The sequence below is a fragment of the Spea bombifrons genome, chromosome 13 (assembly GCF_027358695.1).
Source record: "Spea bombifrons isolate aSpeBom1 chromosome 13, aSpeBom1.2.pri, whole genome shotgun sequence".
Lineage (NCBI taxonomy): Eukaryota > Metazoa > Chordata > Amphibia > Anura > Pelobatidae > Spea > Spea bombifrons.
The window spans coordinates 7,084,062-7,100,473 of record NC_071099.1 but is presented as its reverse complement, the minus strand read 5'-3'; the positions used below and the strand labels follow the sequence as shown (position 1 = coordinate 7,100,473).

The window sequence follows — 16,412 nt, the reverse complement described above, 5'->3', positions numbered from 1 at the left end:
GGAAACTCTCCATGTGATGTAGCCATATTAAAGGTTACTGAGTCAACCTCATCATTGCTTATACTGTGAATACAGAGAGTAAATAATGCTGAAGAATAATCTATATATATTGTATTAACATATATGCAAGCAAATGCATGAATTAGGAAAAGGTTTCCTCATGTCTGACATTACCTGTATTTTGATATGCAAATTAACTACTTTCCAAGCATACCCCTCTATGTAACGCTGTGTGTTCCTGTGTGTATTGGTCATTGTGTGTTCCTGTGTGTATCTGTCCCTATGAGTGTCTTTGTGTGTCTCCCTGTATGTGTGACTCTGTGTACCTATGTTTTTATTTTCTGTCTGTGGGCCCCTATGTTTCTGTGCCCCCATGTGTTTTTATATTTATATTGTGTCCTCCTGTGTCTCTATACTTGTATGTCCTTATTTTTGTCTATGTACCACCTGTCATGATTAACTCATATAACATAGTGGATGCATGGAAGGGTAACCCAGCAGAGGTGGTTAGTTTCTTTGTGCATGCCCTCTGTATCTGTTCTGGCTAGAGTTGTCATCTTCCCAAAGGACCCCTGTGGTGATTCATGGCCTAACAGATAAGGACCCTGAGTTATAAGAATTCCATTCCTATCTTAAGTGGAGGGGTTTCCATCACCTTTACCCCACCATAACTTATTGGCACATCAAAGATGGGACACGATTCTTGGGGATGGTGTCATATAATCAGTCATGTGGTCAGAGGGGCGTTTGCTTGCAAAAGTCTGATTTAGGGACAATGCAGCGACCTCAAAGCAGAACTCCATGATATTCTGTGATCAGAACAACATCTAGAAACCATCTGGACTTAAAGAGTTCCCACAGGCCTACTTATTGGAGAAACTCGTGAGTGAGGGTCCTGTGTTTAAGTCCTATTGTTTTTAAGAACTGTTTGCCGTTTTTATTTTGTATATCTTGTTTTTTTGTAATTCTGGCACTGTGTAATCTTTGTCTTTTTGTTATTAAAATATTCAAAATCTAAGTCTGTCTTTGGGCTCTAGTATTGATATCCACAAACCCTAAGTTCTATAGGATATATATATATATATATATATATATGTTGGTTGCCCGGGTGGGTTGATATATATATATAGAGATAAAGGTTCTAATTCGGATTTCTCACGAATCCGGTATCAAAATCGTGAGTGGTGGCAGACGATTTGGGGGTTAATTTGGTATAACTGATGCCTTGTTAAGGGGTGAAGTTAGTAAATCCAGAGGCCTGGTGCTATTAACCCCTTCATGCCCACGCCCTCCACACAGTCAAGGCTTGGCAAGTAGTCCTGGCCGTGACACCACCCTGTGCGTCCCTGTATTTATAGTGTACCACTGTATTTCACTATGTGCATGTGCCCTCTATATGTCACTATGTTTTGTGTTCTGTACATTTAAGGAATGGTTAATGCATCACATACCTTTTAGAAATAATCTTCAATGTGTCTGGAAAAACTTATTAAATATTCCAAAAATCTGCAAAAACAAGTCCTACACAGAGCCTGAAAAGGAAAAGAACAATTTAAAAACCCAACACAACAAGAAGGTCTCAATAACAGCAAATTTCCAACAATGACATCAATAACAAAATTCGCCAACCAATCCAATCAGTTTAAAATCAAAACATCAAACCCACATTACACTGTCTTTTTTTTTTTTTTAAACATCTTTATTAATCGGGAAGGTGTCACATGAAATAACAGTAGTAATGTACAGTATGACATTAATATTACAATTCGGCACAATCCATGAATTGGAAGTGGGGGCATGACATCAGAATCACAACAGTCACAAAAATTTAATGAAACACTTCAGAATTGGACTCCCCTTGGCCGTCAGAGAACTCCCCATCACCTCCCTGGAACCCTGGCATGGGTCGCTGACCCTTCAGGTCCTGGAGGCAATACCATTGAGTTGAAGGCTAGGAAAATGGAGCTCTGGGTGGATCTATCTAGGGTCACTATGTATGAAGTCCATCTTTGAAAAAAAACCTCTTAACTTTACTTTCCTTGTGTAGAATGGATTCAATCCAGTCCATTCGGAACAAAAATTGTACTCGGGATTTGGCCATTTCTAAAGAGGGCGGTTGAGGAGATATCCATTGGGATAAAATGGCCCGTTTGCCTACAGCTGATAGGATGCTAAGAAGGGGCCCGGCTCAGAAAGCTCCGCGACGTAGAGTTTGCGGAAACAATCCGAGGACTGCCCATTCCGCTGTAAATTGGTAGGGGATACCCAGGACCCCAGTTATATACCGTATTTGCTCGATTATAAGACGACCCTGATTATAAGACGACCCCCCAAAATCTGAATATTAACTTATGAAAAAAAGAAAAAGCCTGAATATAAGACGTCCCTATAGGAAAAAAGTTTTACCAGTAAATGTTAGTTCATGTAAACTATGTGAACAATTGTTTGTTAATAAAAGCTATGATTGAGAAAAATATTTTGTTTTTATTTCCTTTTTTTTTCAACCTGCCCCCGCCAGTTATGCACATCTGCCCCCTGGCTTGCCACTCTGCCCCAGAAGTGCCTTATACCCCCTATATGCCACTGTGCCCCATGATATGCCTTTTAACCCTCTTAATGCCACAGTGCCCCATGATATGCCTTTTAACCCTATATGCCACTGTGCCCCATGATATGCCTTTTAACCCTATATGCCACTCTGGCACTTAGAGGGTTAAAGGGCATATTATGGGGCAGAGTGGCATATAGGGAGGTAAAAGGCATTTCAGGAGGCAGAGTGGCATTAAAGGAGTTAAAAGGCATTTCACAGAGCACTCTGCCTCCAGAAATGCCTTACACCTCCAATTTAACACTCCCCCTCCCTCCTCCAAACTTACCAGTGCTTCTGAGTTGGGGGGGTGCATAACACAGGAGGATCCAGGTCCCCTGCATCTGAGCCCCCGGTGCTTAGTCCGGGCAGCATGTAGAGCTCCACGCTGCCCGGACTAAGCACCGGGGACTCCGAAGCACCGGTAAGTTGGAGGGGGGGTGCATAACACAGGAGGATCCAGGTCGCCTGCATCCTCCTGTGTTATGCCCCCCCTCCAATTTACCGGTGCTTCTGAGTCCCCGGTGCTTAGTCCGGGCAGCGTGTAGAGCTCTACGCGATTGTATCGTGTAGAGCTCTACGCGATTGTATCGTGTAGAGCTCTACGCGATTGTATCGTGTAGAGCTCTACGCGATTGTATCGCGTAGAGCTTTACACGCAGCCCGGACTAAGCACCGGGGACTCCTCAGAAGCACCGGTAAGTTGGGGGGGGTTAACACAGGAGGATCCAGGTCTCCTGCATCTGTAGAGCTCTACACGCAGCCCGGACTAAGCACCGGGGACTCAGAAGCACCGGTAAGTTGGGGGGGTAACACAGGAGGATCCAGGTCCCCTGCATCGCTGCGGGGGATCTGGATCTTAGTCTCATAATCAGACCTATTTGAGGTCTGATTATAAGACGACCCTGATTATAAGACGAGGGGTATTTTTCAGAGCATTTGCTCTGGAACAAACCTCGTCTTATAATCGAGCAAATACAGTAATTCTGCAACTCCTTCCATAGACCATGAATCAGATCTGCACCTGGCGTTTGGCATTTCGGGCATTGGGAATGGTCAGCAAGACCCATGGCATATTGGAGCTTGGGAGTGACATAGGCCTTGTGTAGTATTTTCAAAAACATTTCGCTGTAGTCCCTGGAGACTAAAAGTTTAGAATTTCTAATATTCGCTCGAAAATTAACTCTAAGTCTAAGTCTGGGAATTCGTTGTTCCATGAGGCGACACCAGCCCCCGGCGTATCCCACTCCATCGTGGGTCTAAAGATATTATAAATGGTTGCCATACGAAGCTGTTGGAGAGGAGATAATAATGTGAAAGAATCCAGGACATTGTTGAAATTTCTACCCGTGAGACTGGGAGAGATGGTATGGACATAATTACGGAGCTGTAAGTAATGGATAGGATGGATCGCCATCAGGGAGAATTTTGCCTGTAATTGCGTATAGGTGAGTGATTTTTGATCCAAGAAATCATTTACCAGACGGCCACCACACCCAGCAAGGCGCCTAAAAATAACATCCTCCCTGCCATGCTGGAACCCTGGGTTATGTACCAGGGAGAGAAATCTGGAGCGGCTAGGATCCAAACCCATGCGGTGTTGAACACGCCCCCACGCCCGTGACGTATAATAAAACAGGGGGTTAGACACCAGTTCAGCAGGCCATAAAGACCTCGGGAGATGCAGGAGGGAGGTCAAGGAGATGTCTGGAGACAGCTGTTGTTCCAGGGTAAAGTTAACAAATCTAGAACGAGCTTGAATCCAATCCACAGCATAGCGGTAATTAGCTGCTAAGTTATAATCAGATAAGTTTGGCAAGTTCACGCCACCATTATGGACCGGTTGTTGGAGTTTGATCATTACAATTCTAGCCTTTTTGTTGTGCCATAAAAATTGTCGCAAAATCTTATTATGGAACAAAATATATTTTTTCTTTAAGGTATGTGGCAACATTTGAAGTGGGTAGAGCAATTTAGGGAAGATAATCATTTTATATAAGTGGCAACGCCCCAGGAAGGAAAGATGAAATTTAGACCAGGTTTTAAGGGAGCGGTCCATATGACGTAACAATGGAGTAAAGTTTAATCGATAAAGGTGTGATAGGTTAGTTGGGATAATAAGCCCTAAATATTTCAAAGCGGGAGAGGGAGTCCACTTAAATGGGAAGTTATTTCGCCAGTTCTGCCTAGCCTGCGGAAAAATGGGAAGCGCTTCCGTTTTTTGGTCATTAACCAGAAACCCCGAGGCCACTCGAAAGTGTTCCAACAGTTGGAGTGTTCTAACAGTTGAGGCATCGTTGCTTTGGGATCAGATAGGAACAGCAAGAGATCATTGGCGAAGGGAGCAACTTTCAGGTTTGTCGACCCAACTGAGACACCCTGAAAATCTGCAGAACTTTCAATAATAGGTATTAGGGGCTCGATAGCAAGATCAAAGAAGAGGGGGGACAGAAGACAACCCTGCCGCATACCTTTACCAATGTACCTTTACCCAAAGGAAACCAATTGGAATTAATATTATTTACTGTTACTTGTGCCATGAATGAATGGGAGACCAAAATGATGAAATTTAAAACAATGGATAAGATAAGACCAGGAAATTCTATCAAAGGCCTTATCCGCGTCACAAAAAGCGATAATAGCTTTTTTTATTTTTTTTGAGTTTAGAGGCCACAATAGCCGCGATGACATTCCTGACGTTTTGGGTAGAATGGCGACCTTTTACAAAACCCGTTTGAGAAGGAGAGATGATTTTTGTTAAAATAGGCTGTAAACGAGCAGCCATGATCTTAGCAAAAAATTTTAGGTCCTGATTTAATAATAATTTAATGATTTAATAATAAGTATGAGGATAATACCGCAGGGTCTCTATGAGGTTTAGGGAGGACAATAATCCTGGATGCTGTAAATTCTTTAGGAGGGGTACCACCTGTTAGAAAACGATTATAGATCTCGGCCAGATGGACCGGTACATATGTGGATAAAAGCTTGTAATATTCTGCGCTAAGACCGTCAGGGCCTAGGGTTTTACCATTGGGGAGATTTTTAATTGTAGTTGAAATTTCCAGGGGGGTAATTGGTGCAGCAAGCCGCTCCCTATCCGCCGGCGATAATTTAGGGATGTTAGCTCTATGAAAAATTTGAGAAACCGGATCTCCTTTATAAAGGTCCTCAAAATAGTTTGCGAACAATTGTGTGATATCATTGGGGTCTGATATCACCTCCCGGGCAGTGTTGGAGACCCATACAACAGGGCGATGAGCCGTTTTTGAATACCGGATCAGGTTTGCCAGGAGTTTCCCGGATCTATTACCCCATCTGAAGAAGGCATTTCTAGCGTAATTATGGGAAAGTTGAGCCTTTTCATCAGCCCAAGCCTCAAACAGCGATTTGGTCTCTTTGTATACCTTTGTCGTATGGGGCGTATTTAATGTTTTATGGGCAGCATACGCTCGGGAAAGATCATTGGTTAGTTGAGTGAATCTCGCTTCAGCCTCCCTCCTGCGCCCTGCTACATAGGCAATAATGTGCCCCCTCATTACGGGTTTAGAGGCCCCCCAGAATAAATCCGGATCGTCCAGGTGGGCATGATTGTCGTCAACATAATCATTCCACTTTGCAATCAAAAAGGATTTGAATGCGTCAGAGTGATAGAGATATGAGGGAAACCGCCAATTACGAGAATTGCAAAGGGAGACCTTGAGTCGAACATCCAACCAAATGGGAGCATGGTCGGAAACCACAATTTTGCCCACCGTCGCACCCAACAAACGATGCAAGAGTAAGTCTGGAATAAATAGGTAATCTATTCTGGAGAACGAGTCATGCGGGTGCGAGTAAAAAGTATACTGTCTGTCAATTGGGTTAAGGTATCTCCAGCCATCCCTCAAAGAAAAGTGTTCCAGCATGGGCAGGGGGGACAATGCTGCCGAGCGCTCAGATCTCCCCGAAACATCTAAAGTAGAGTTTGCCACTGAATTAAAGTCACCTCCCAGGATAACATTAGGAGCGGACATACCCAGTTAGAGCTTATAGACTTTATTCAAAAAGGTAGTATGTCCAAAACAGGGGGCATAAACATTAACCAACGTAAACGTTTAGGTATATAATTTAACAGTAAGGATAATGTACCTTCCATCTGGGTCTTTAGACATGGATTCAACCACAAAAGGCAGCCTTTTAGAAAACAAGATGGAAACCCCCCTAGATTTTTTAACATACATGGAGGAATAGCACTCTGCGAACCAGGGCGCCCTCAAGGTATTATGAGCACGATCACACCAGTGTGTCTCCTGGAGATATATAATGCCGTGATGCAAACGTTTAAGATGACTTAGAACCTTCTTCCTCTTAATAGGGGTATTGAAGCCCTCAACATTCCGGGACAATAGGCGCAAAGAGGATGGCGAACTGTTAGTGCAACTAGATTGTGTCATAGTTACAAAGTGATTTAGGATGGGCCTTCAACCGATACCTCGCGAAACACGAGATGCCAGCAACCAGTCTAGAACAAGTGACCCAGGGGAGTCCCAGCGAGTCCCCCACGGTGACCAGAAATCAATGCACATACCAAGTACATCGCTTAACCCCTTCAATCCCAGGGGTTTTTGGTACCTCAAAGCCCAGAGCAATTTTGCCATTTTTGGGTTGTGTCGGTTTAGCGATGATTCTCTTTTCCTGTGAATAGTGTACCCATGTAAACTATATATTGTTTTTTCTTTTTTTTTCGTAATCAAAAGACATTACATCTAAAACGTACAAAAACAGACATATATAAACATATCCATCGATTTGTTAGCTGTGTCGTTCGTTTTTGCATAATATTGTTTGTAATCAATTTTTACATACATCATTCTAACTAACATATACATACTGACTAACATACTTGCTACATGTACAACAGCACATACAGATTAGGACAAGCAAACAAATATAGTATAATATAAACCAATTAGTACTGCTTAACATTTCTTATGTCCTTATATTATGTTTATAACTCGCATTATCTGTAATTTACCCTTGCTTTAATTTAATAAATTAAATTCCAAGCAGATAGATAAGTGTATATTATAGCGAGTTAAATAATAAGGTAAGTGCCATACATCCATTCTATCATCAAATATACTACTATGTTTTTGATTAAACAGGTATCATTAAATATATTATTTTACTAAACTACGTTATTAACTTGTTCTGTGGGTCGTTCTTTTGAATGTGCATATGTTGTCCATGGGTTCCATATCTCTGAATATTTCGTCTTTTTCCCTTTACTCATATAATAGCCCTCTTCCATTTTACTCTGGAAGTGTATTTGGGCGTTTACCTCTTCCCATGATATTTTTCCTGATTTTTTCCAGTTTCTAGCTATAACCAGTTTACTGGCTAATATTAGCTGAACTATTAGCGTCTTTTGTTTTCTTTGTAATTTGTGTAAACCGATATGAAATAAAAATATTTGAGGCGATGGGGCGATTTTGAGATTTAGTATCTCCTTAATTACTCCAAAAAGAATTTTAATAATGTCTCCTAGTTGTTCGCATTCCCACCACATATGGTATAAAGTTCCTTCTCCTTGCCCACATCTCCAACAAACTCTGGGAATGTCCTTATCAAATTTTGAAATGATAACTGGGGTCCAATACCACCTGTGTATTATCTTATAGTGTAGCTTATGCATACTTAAACAATGCGAGTGTTTTTCAATTTCATTATATGCTTGCAGCCAATCTGAATTTGAATACGTTTGTCCAGTATCAGTTTCCCACTTAACTTTATTGGGTAATAACTCATCTCTTTTTAAGTTTTCTCTTAATGATTTTACGTTATGGATTAAGCTTGTTTTGTGATGTTTATTAAGGAATTCTTCGAATTTCATAGAGTGTATAATATCTACTGATTGAAGAAAATGTTTAATTCTTATGTAATTACAAAATTCATTGTTTGGTAATCCCCATTTCTCTTTCAAATCAACCCAAGGTAATAAAGCATCTAAGTTGTATAAATCAGATATATGTTTTAAATTAACTCGTCTCCAACTATTTAGGTTTAAGTCGTTTATACAATTTGTTAATGCTTCTATTGGAGCAGAGTATAAGATTCTCAATATTCATATGTTTTTTAAATTTATCTAAAGTTATAATTAAGTCTTTGGTTACTGCGTTATCAGTTTTAATAATCTTGGTTAAGTCTCGACTTATCCAAACTACATCGAATGGTTGTGAAAGGTTAGTATTTTCGGTTTCAGTGTTATACCAAGGTATACTATCGTTTATAGGTCTATCCCACAAAAGAAAGTGAGTGAACATACATACTTCGTGTAGTTCTATGATGTTAGGTAATGATAGTCCTCCCATTTGTATACCTCTTACTAGTCTTGTATGAGAAATTCTCGGAGCCTTATCTTGCCAGATGAACTTTTTAATTAATTTTTGAATTTGGGAAAGAATGGAATAGGGGACTCTTAGTGGAATAGCTCTGAAAATATATAGTATTTTTGGAATATAATATGCATTAATTGCATTGAGTCTCCCTAGCCATGAAATTTCTAAACCTTTCCACTCATGTAATTTCTTCCTCATTTTGTTGATTAACATAATATATTTATCTCTAACTAACTCTTTCAAATTATATTTTATTTGTATACCCAGGTAGTCTATAGAGTTATTTCTCCAACTCACATTTATGTATGATCTCATAATACGTTCTTGTTCTATCGTTTGATGGATTAAGGCGATCTCGGTTTTATTAATGTTTAATTTATAATTTGAGTGACTACCGTATTCATTAATTATTTCTAATACATATTTTATAGAGTTTTCTGGTTGTGGAAGAGTTAAGATTATGTCGTCTGCAAAGAGCGTTATTTTATGTTCTTTAAATCTTGATTTAATTCCAGCTATCTTGGGTGAATTTCTTATCGCTTGAGCTAAAGGTTCAACCGTTAACACATACAATAATGGGGCTAGTGGACAGTCTTGTCTAGTTCCATTGCTGATTTTAAAGGCTTTTGATGTAAACATAGCACCTGTTACTAATGCCGAGGTTTCTTTATATAATGCTAATATGTTGTTTTTATATTGTCCCACAATGCCAAAAGCTTCTAGTGTTTCTGCTAAGAATAACCAATCTACCCGGTCAAATACCTTTTCTGCATCAAGTGCCAGAAAGGCAGTGTGTATAGAATTTTTGTTAGACAGATCTATAAGGTTGATTATTTTGCGTGTGTTATCTGTTATTGATCTGTCTTTTATGAAACCTGTTTGGTCCGGGTGAATAATTTCAGGAAGATATATCTTAAGTCTTTCGGCAAGAATCTTTGAATAAATCTTTATATCTATATTTATCAATGAGATTGGTCTATAGTTGGAAACATAGCTCGGATCTTTATTAGGTTTTGGTATTGGGCATATTGCTGCTAGAAGCATTTCAGATGGAAATTTAGCTCCATCTGTTATTTCTTTAAATGCATTAAATAATAATGGGACAATAGTATCTTTAAATGATAAGTAAAATGCAGCCGTAAAGCCGTCAGGTCCGGGGGCTTTTTTCCTTTCTAAGTTTTCGATTCCCCTTTTGATTTCATCTCTATTTAGTGGGGCATTTAATATATCTAAGGCTTCTGTAGTTAATTTCGGTCCATTAAGGGAACTGAGATAGCTCCTGATATTACTTTGAGATTTTGCGGGCCCTGGTAAATTGTAAAGAGATTTATAATAATCCTCAAAGCATTTAGCTATTTGTGAGAGATTCAAAAAAACCTTGTTTCCCGTTATGATTTTTTTTATAACTCGTTTAATATGTTCAAACTTCAGTTTATTTGTTAAATATCTGCCCACCCGATTATTTCCATAGTACCAATTTTGTTTCGATCTTAACAGTCATCTATTTATTTTCTCCTGTAGTTTATTATTAATTTCTGTTCTTATTAGGTTGAATTCTTCTGTAGCTATTCTATTAGGATTTTCTTTATTTAATTTCTCTTTTACAGCTAAGTAAAAATCAGCTAGACTGTCCCTGCTTTTTTTTAGGTAAGTATTTGTCTTTATTAAGCAGCCCCTCATATAGCATTTAAATGTGTTCCAAAGTGTCAAATTGGACACTTCTCCGTTATCATTTGTTTCAAAGAATAAGGAAGCATGGTTGGTTAAATCATCCAAAACCTCGTCATTATTTAATATATAGTCGTTCAATCGCCATCTATGGCTGGTTTCATAATATCGATTGTTCTTAAATTCAATAAAGATTGGTGCATGATCTGAACACACTATTTGCCCTATGCTAGAGTTCTTTATTAATTGAAGGTTGTCAAGCTCAGTAAGTATAAAATCAATCCTAGAGTAGGAAATGTGAGGTTGAGAGAAAAAGGTAAAGTCTTTCTCACTAGGATGAAAGACTCTCCATATATCATATAGACAGTTTCTTTCTAAAAATTCCTTTAGTTGTCCTGCTTCTGTTCTTATATGTGGGTGTAGGGATGCGGTTGAAGGTAAACCTTTGTCTTTTTCGGGGTCTATGATACAATTGAAATCTCCTCCCATATAAAGAAAGCCTTTTTTTAGTTGTAATAATCTTTCATAGAATTTTGTCACAAACTTGGAAGAGTTTTTATTTGGTGCATAGATATTTCCAATAGTGTATACGATATCATTCATTTTGCAGATTAAAATTTGTGATCTACCCTGTGTATCCTCTTCGTGTAATATGAGTTCAAATTTTACTCTGTCTGATATTATAATCGCAACACCTCTCATTTTCTTATTCCCTTCAAGGTTTGAGCAAAAAATCTCGGGAAATTTCTTATAGTTCCAGATGCGTGACGGGTTAATTGCCCAATGAGTCTCTTGTATCAAAGCAATATCTACTTTGTTATGAATTAATGTTTCGTATAGGTGGGATCTCTTTTGTGGACTATTTAACCCTTGCACATTCCATGACATGAGTTTTATCGAAATACCCATTCTTGTAGTTTCTTAGTACTTATTAATGATACCTTTATCTTATAATTCATATTTTTTAAAACATCAAACATTCTACATACACCCAGACATCTATCAATTTTAAGACTCTGTAATTTTAACAGGTTAATTCCCAAAGAAGTTTGGAAGTTAGGGCTAACATAGTTGATCATATCTTTGTTCATTCAGTTATAAACCACTCTTAAAGATATATGTAGAGACGATGAAGATGTGGGAGACAGAGAGAAAGAAAGGAGGAGAGGGAGAGAAAAAGAGAAGAAAAAAGAAAGGAGAGATAGAGCTTTCGTTTGATACCATAGTTGGATGATAAGCTGAAAATTTAGAATGAGAAATTTAGTAATAACTAGGGGAGATTAGAAAAATAAACTAATTTTTTTTTACATTTTCCCTCTGAATCCTCACAAAATTAAGTGATGGAAAATCCCCTCCAAGTTTATTAATTCAGGTGTCTTGATTTCAGAAATACCTTATTTATATAGATTTTCCAGACTTTCCCAGCACCAGGGAGCATACTATTAGGTGTACAATTGTGTATAATTTTTATGGCTATGGCTTAACGGGTTTGGGGGTTGTGAACGGGGGCAGGAGGGTTATACTGGCTAGATGTGATGCTAGGGCAATGGGAAGTAAGGTTTTTTAATAAGTTTTTTATTATCTTTTTTTATATATATTTTTTTAATTTTTTTACATTTTTTTTTATTTTTTATATATTATTTTTACACAGAAATGGTTAGAGGACCTCCTAGGGACCTCCTGAACATGCCAGTGATGTCACAATGACATCGCAGCTCACATTATAAATTTTTTTTGTATTATTTATATTATTATTTGAATGATTTATTTAATATTATTTTTTTTTATTAATTTTTTTTTTCCAGCTTTTCTCTTTCAGGACGGGAGGGGGAGTGAGAGACATGGTTTCTCACTCCCCTCCCCGCGATCCCCCTGCACCGATCACACTGTGATCGCAGCGTCTCTGTGCCTCCGGGTTACGTCAGCAGTGACGCAACCCAGAAGGGAATGCCCGATCGCGCGTTTGCAACTGCACTTTCAACAGGCACTTTCATCTGTAACAGCTTACCGGCTTTCATGCCAGAAGCTGTTACAGGAGATCGGGCAGCAGAAAGCCAGTGATGCCGGCTTCTGCTGCCGGGGGGAGTCCAGGCTGTACGTACCGGGACGTCCATAGGGGTTTCTTAGTGGGCGTTTTTTGGACGTCCCGGTACATGGCGTTTAGGATTCCGCGCCAGACAACAAAACATAACATAAAAACATAAAAAGAGAACATTGAGAGATAAAACAGCAAAAGAACAACATTTGCATGAAAGCATAGGATTCGAGTCCAGAATTTAACCTGGCCATCACCACTATGGAATCCTAGATCTAGGAGAGGTGGGTGGAGAGGAATACACTGTCTTTTTCATGAAAAGATAAACATAATGAAATGGCAAAATTCATATAAAAAAAAACCTGAATAAAAACAAACACCTCCCCGAGGGACATACTAAAACGAATGACAAAATAGAATGCCCATAGACTTCAATGGGGAGGAATGCCCATAGACTATAATAGAGGGGAAAAGAATAATTGATTTTTAAATAAAATCTTAAGATATATCATCTAGATCTTTGTCATATATACTCCCCTAGTACACACACAGGATCTAAAACTAAGATTATGTGCGATTATAGCTGTTTTCTATGGAATGACAGGTGAATGACATTATTGAGTGAATGCCCATAGGATATAATGGGAGAAAAATCAAACTTGTTTTTCAGAGAAAACCCTCTGACATATCATATAGATCTTTGTCATGTATACTCCCCTAGTACAGTTACAGGTTCTAAACCTCATATTAAGTGGAATTATAGCTGTGTTCTATGGAATGACAGGGGAATGACTGTATTGAGTGAATTCCTATAGGATATAATGGGAGAAAAATTAAACCTTTTTTTCACACAAAACCCTCTGAAATATAGAAACATAGAAAGTGACGGCAGATAAGAACCAGTAGGCCCATCCAGTCTGCCCAACCTCTGAGTACTTTCCTTTAGTACCTACCCTTATCCTATATCTAGCTTGGCCTTATGCCTATCCCATGCTTGCTTAAATGCCTTTACTGTATTAACATCTACCACTTCTGCTGGAAGGCTATTCCATGCGTCCACTACCCTTTCCGTAAAGTAATATTTTCTAATGTTACCATTAAACCTATGCCCCTCTAGCTTATGGCTATGTCCTCTTGTTGTGGTAGTATTTCTCCTTTTAAATAAACTATCTTCCTTTACCTGGTTGATTCCCTTTAAGTATTTAAATGTTTCTATCATATCCCCCCCTGTCACGTCTTTCTTCCAGGCTATATATGTTAAGATCCTTTAACCTGTCCTGGTAAGGTTTATTTTGTAATCCATAAACCATTTCAATAGCCCTTCTCTGAATTTTCTCCAACATTTCTATATCCTTCTGGAGATACGGTCTCCAGTACTGTACACAATACTCCAAGTGAGGTCTCACCAGTGATCTGTACAACAGCATGAGCACTTCCCTCTTTCTACTGCTAATACCTCTTGCTATACAACCAAGCATTCTGCTAGCATTACCTGCTGCTCTGCTGCATTGTCTGCCTACGTTTAAATCCTCAGAAATAATTACCCCTAAATCCCGTTCCTCACGCGTTGAGGTTAGGACAGTATCAAATATTCTATACTCTGCCCTTGGGTTTTTATGCCCCAGGTGCATTACTTTGCATTTATCCACATTAAATGCCAATTGCCACACCTCTGACCATTTTTCCAGTTTACCTAGATCGTTGGCCATTTGGCTTCTTCCTCCAGGAACATTGTGTCGTCAGCAAATAAACATACCTTTCCATCAAGACCATCTGCAATATCACTAATAAAATTTTTAAAGAGAATGGGTCCAAGTACAGATCCCTGAGGTATCCCACTGGTTACAAGACCTTGTTCTGAATATACACCATTGACTACAACCCTCTGTTGTCTGTCACTCAGCCACTCCCTAATCCATTCAACAACATTGGGATCTAAACCCAGAGATTGCAGTTTATTTATAAGTCTTCTATGTGGGACAGTGTCAAAGGCCTTACTGAAATCCAGATATGCAATGTCTACTGCACCACCTTGATCAATTACTTTAGTCACCCAATCAAAAAAATCAAAAAGATTCGTTTGCCATGATCTTCCTGAGGAAAACCCATGTTGGTTTTGATCTTGGAACCCAAGTGACTTCAGATGTTCAACAATGCTTTCCTTTAACATTGTTTCCATTAATTTCTTCACTACAGATGTAAGACTAACCGGCCTGTAGTTGCCCGACTCCTCCCTACTGCCTTTTTTGTGAATGGGCACAACATTCGCTACTTTCCAATCCCCTGGGACGACTCCCGTTACCAATGATTCGTTAAATATATCAGTTAACGGTTTTGCTAGTACACCCCCAAGCTCTTTTTTCAAAACTGTTTATTCAAGCATAGCGTATACAGTAGTAAAACATTTGAGTTCAACATGAAGTAAATGTATTGACATTCCAGAATGAGGAAATCTGGTAACAGTAAAGTTAAAGTCACAGCTGCTTGGTGTCGCATTGCAATTACAGAGTATGCGGGGGCAACCCGGTCAAGGCATCACATCATGTATACAAATAATGGACAGTGGATTCAAATCGCAATGTAACTCATTGTAGAGAGAAGACTATACACTCGTGCCCCCAAGCTCTTTTAATAACTTGGGTTGTATCCCATCAGGCCCCATCGACTTATTTGTCTTTACCTTAGACAACTGAGGTAGAACCTCCGCCTCAATAAACTTACATATTTCAAATGATTCAGTCTTTTTTCCCAACTGAGGCCCCATTCCCTCATTTTCATCTGTAAAACCTGAACAGAAATATTAATTGAGCCAGTCAGCTAAACCTTTATCATCTTCTACATACATTCCTTTTGTTTTTAGTCTAACTATTCCTTGTTTGACTTTCCTTTTCTCATTTATATATCTAAAAAATGTTTTATCTCCATTTTTTACTGAGAGGGCAATTCACTCTTCTGCATGTGATTTGGCAGATCTTATAACTTTCTTTGCCTCTTTCTGCCTAATTTTATAGATCTGTCTATCTTCCTCAATTTGGGTATTTTTGTATCTACTAAAGGCTAACTTCTTGTCTTTTACGATTTTGGCCACCTCTGCAGAGTACCACAGCGGTTTCTTTAATTTTTTACTCTTACTGACCAGCCTAATACAATTTTCTGTTATCTTCAATAATACAGCTTTTACATAATCCCATTTATCCTGGACGCCATTTAAATTGTCCCAGTCTGATAATGACTCCTCAACACATATTCTCATTTTAGAAAAGTCAGCTTTTCTAAAATCTAAAACTTTTGTTTTTGTGTGGTGTGACTCTGTCACTGTTCGTATATTAAACCACACAGACTGATGATCACTAGATCCCAAACTTTCACCTACAGAAATATCTGTTAACAAATCTCCATTTGTGAATACTAAATCCAAAATGGCCTCCTTACGAGTTGGTTCCTCAACTACTTGTTTTAAAGATAATCCCAGTAGGGAGTTAAGAATATCCACACTCCTGGTACAACCAGCTACTTTCGTTTTCCAGTTCACATCAGGGAGATTAAAGTCACCCATAATTATAACATCCCCCTTCACTGTAATTCTCAACAATGTCCCAATTAACACGGGGGGAAGGATGGCCACACATCTAATTTCCAATTAGAAAAATGCACACGTCCCAAATGTGGCCTCAGGAGATATTGCTGAACACATTTTGGGGTGTTGTGTGACAGCGGCATATACCAGGAGCTGTAAATTCAT

General features: G+C 38.9%; 1 long non-coding RNA gene across 1 annotated transcript in view; it reads left to right on the top strand.

Annotated features, from left to right (window-relative positions):
* Window positions 1–537: 537 nt before the first annotated feature.
* The window catches only part of LOC128471945 (uncharacterized), a 73,334-nt gene continuing 57,459 nt past the window's right edge, over window positions 538–16,412 (top strand). Inside the window, exon 1 of the long non-coding RNA XR_008346134.1 lies at window positions 538–609. This is a non-coding gene — a long non-coding RNA (uncharacterized LOC128471945). The remainder of the gene's footprint in view (window positions 610–16,412) is intronic.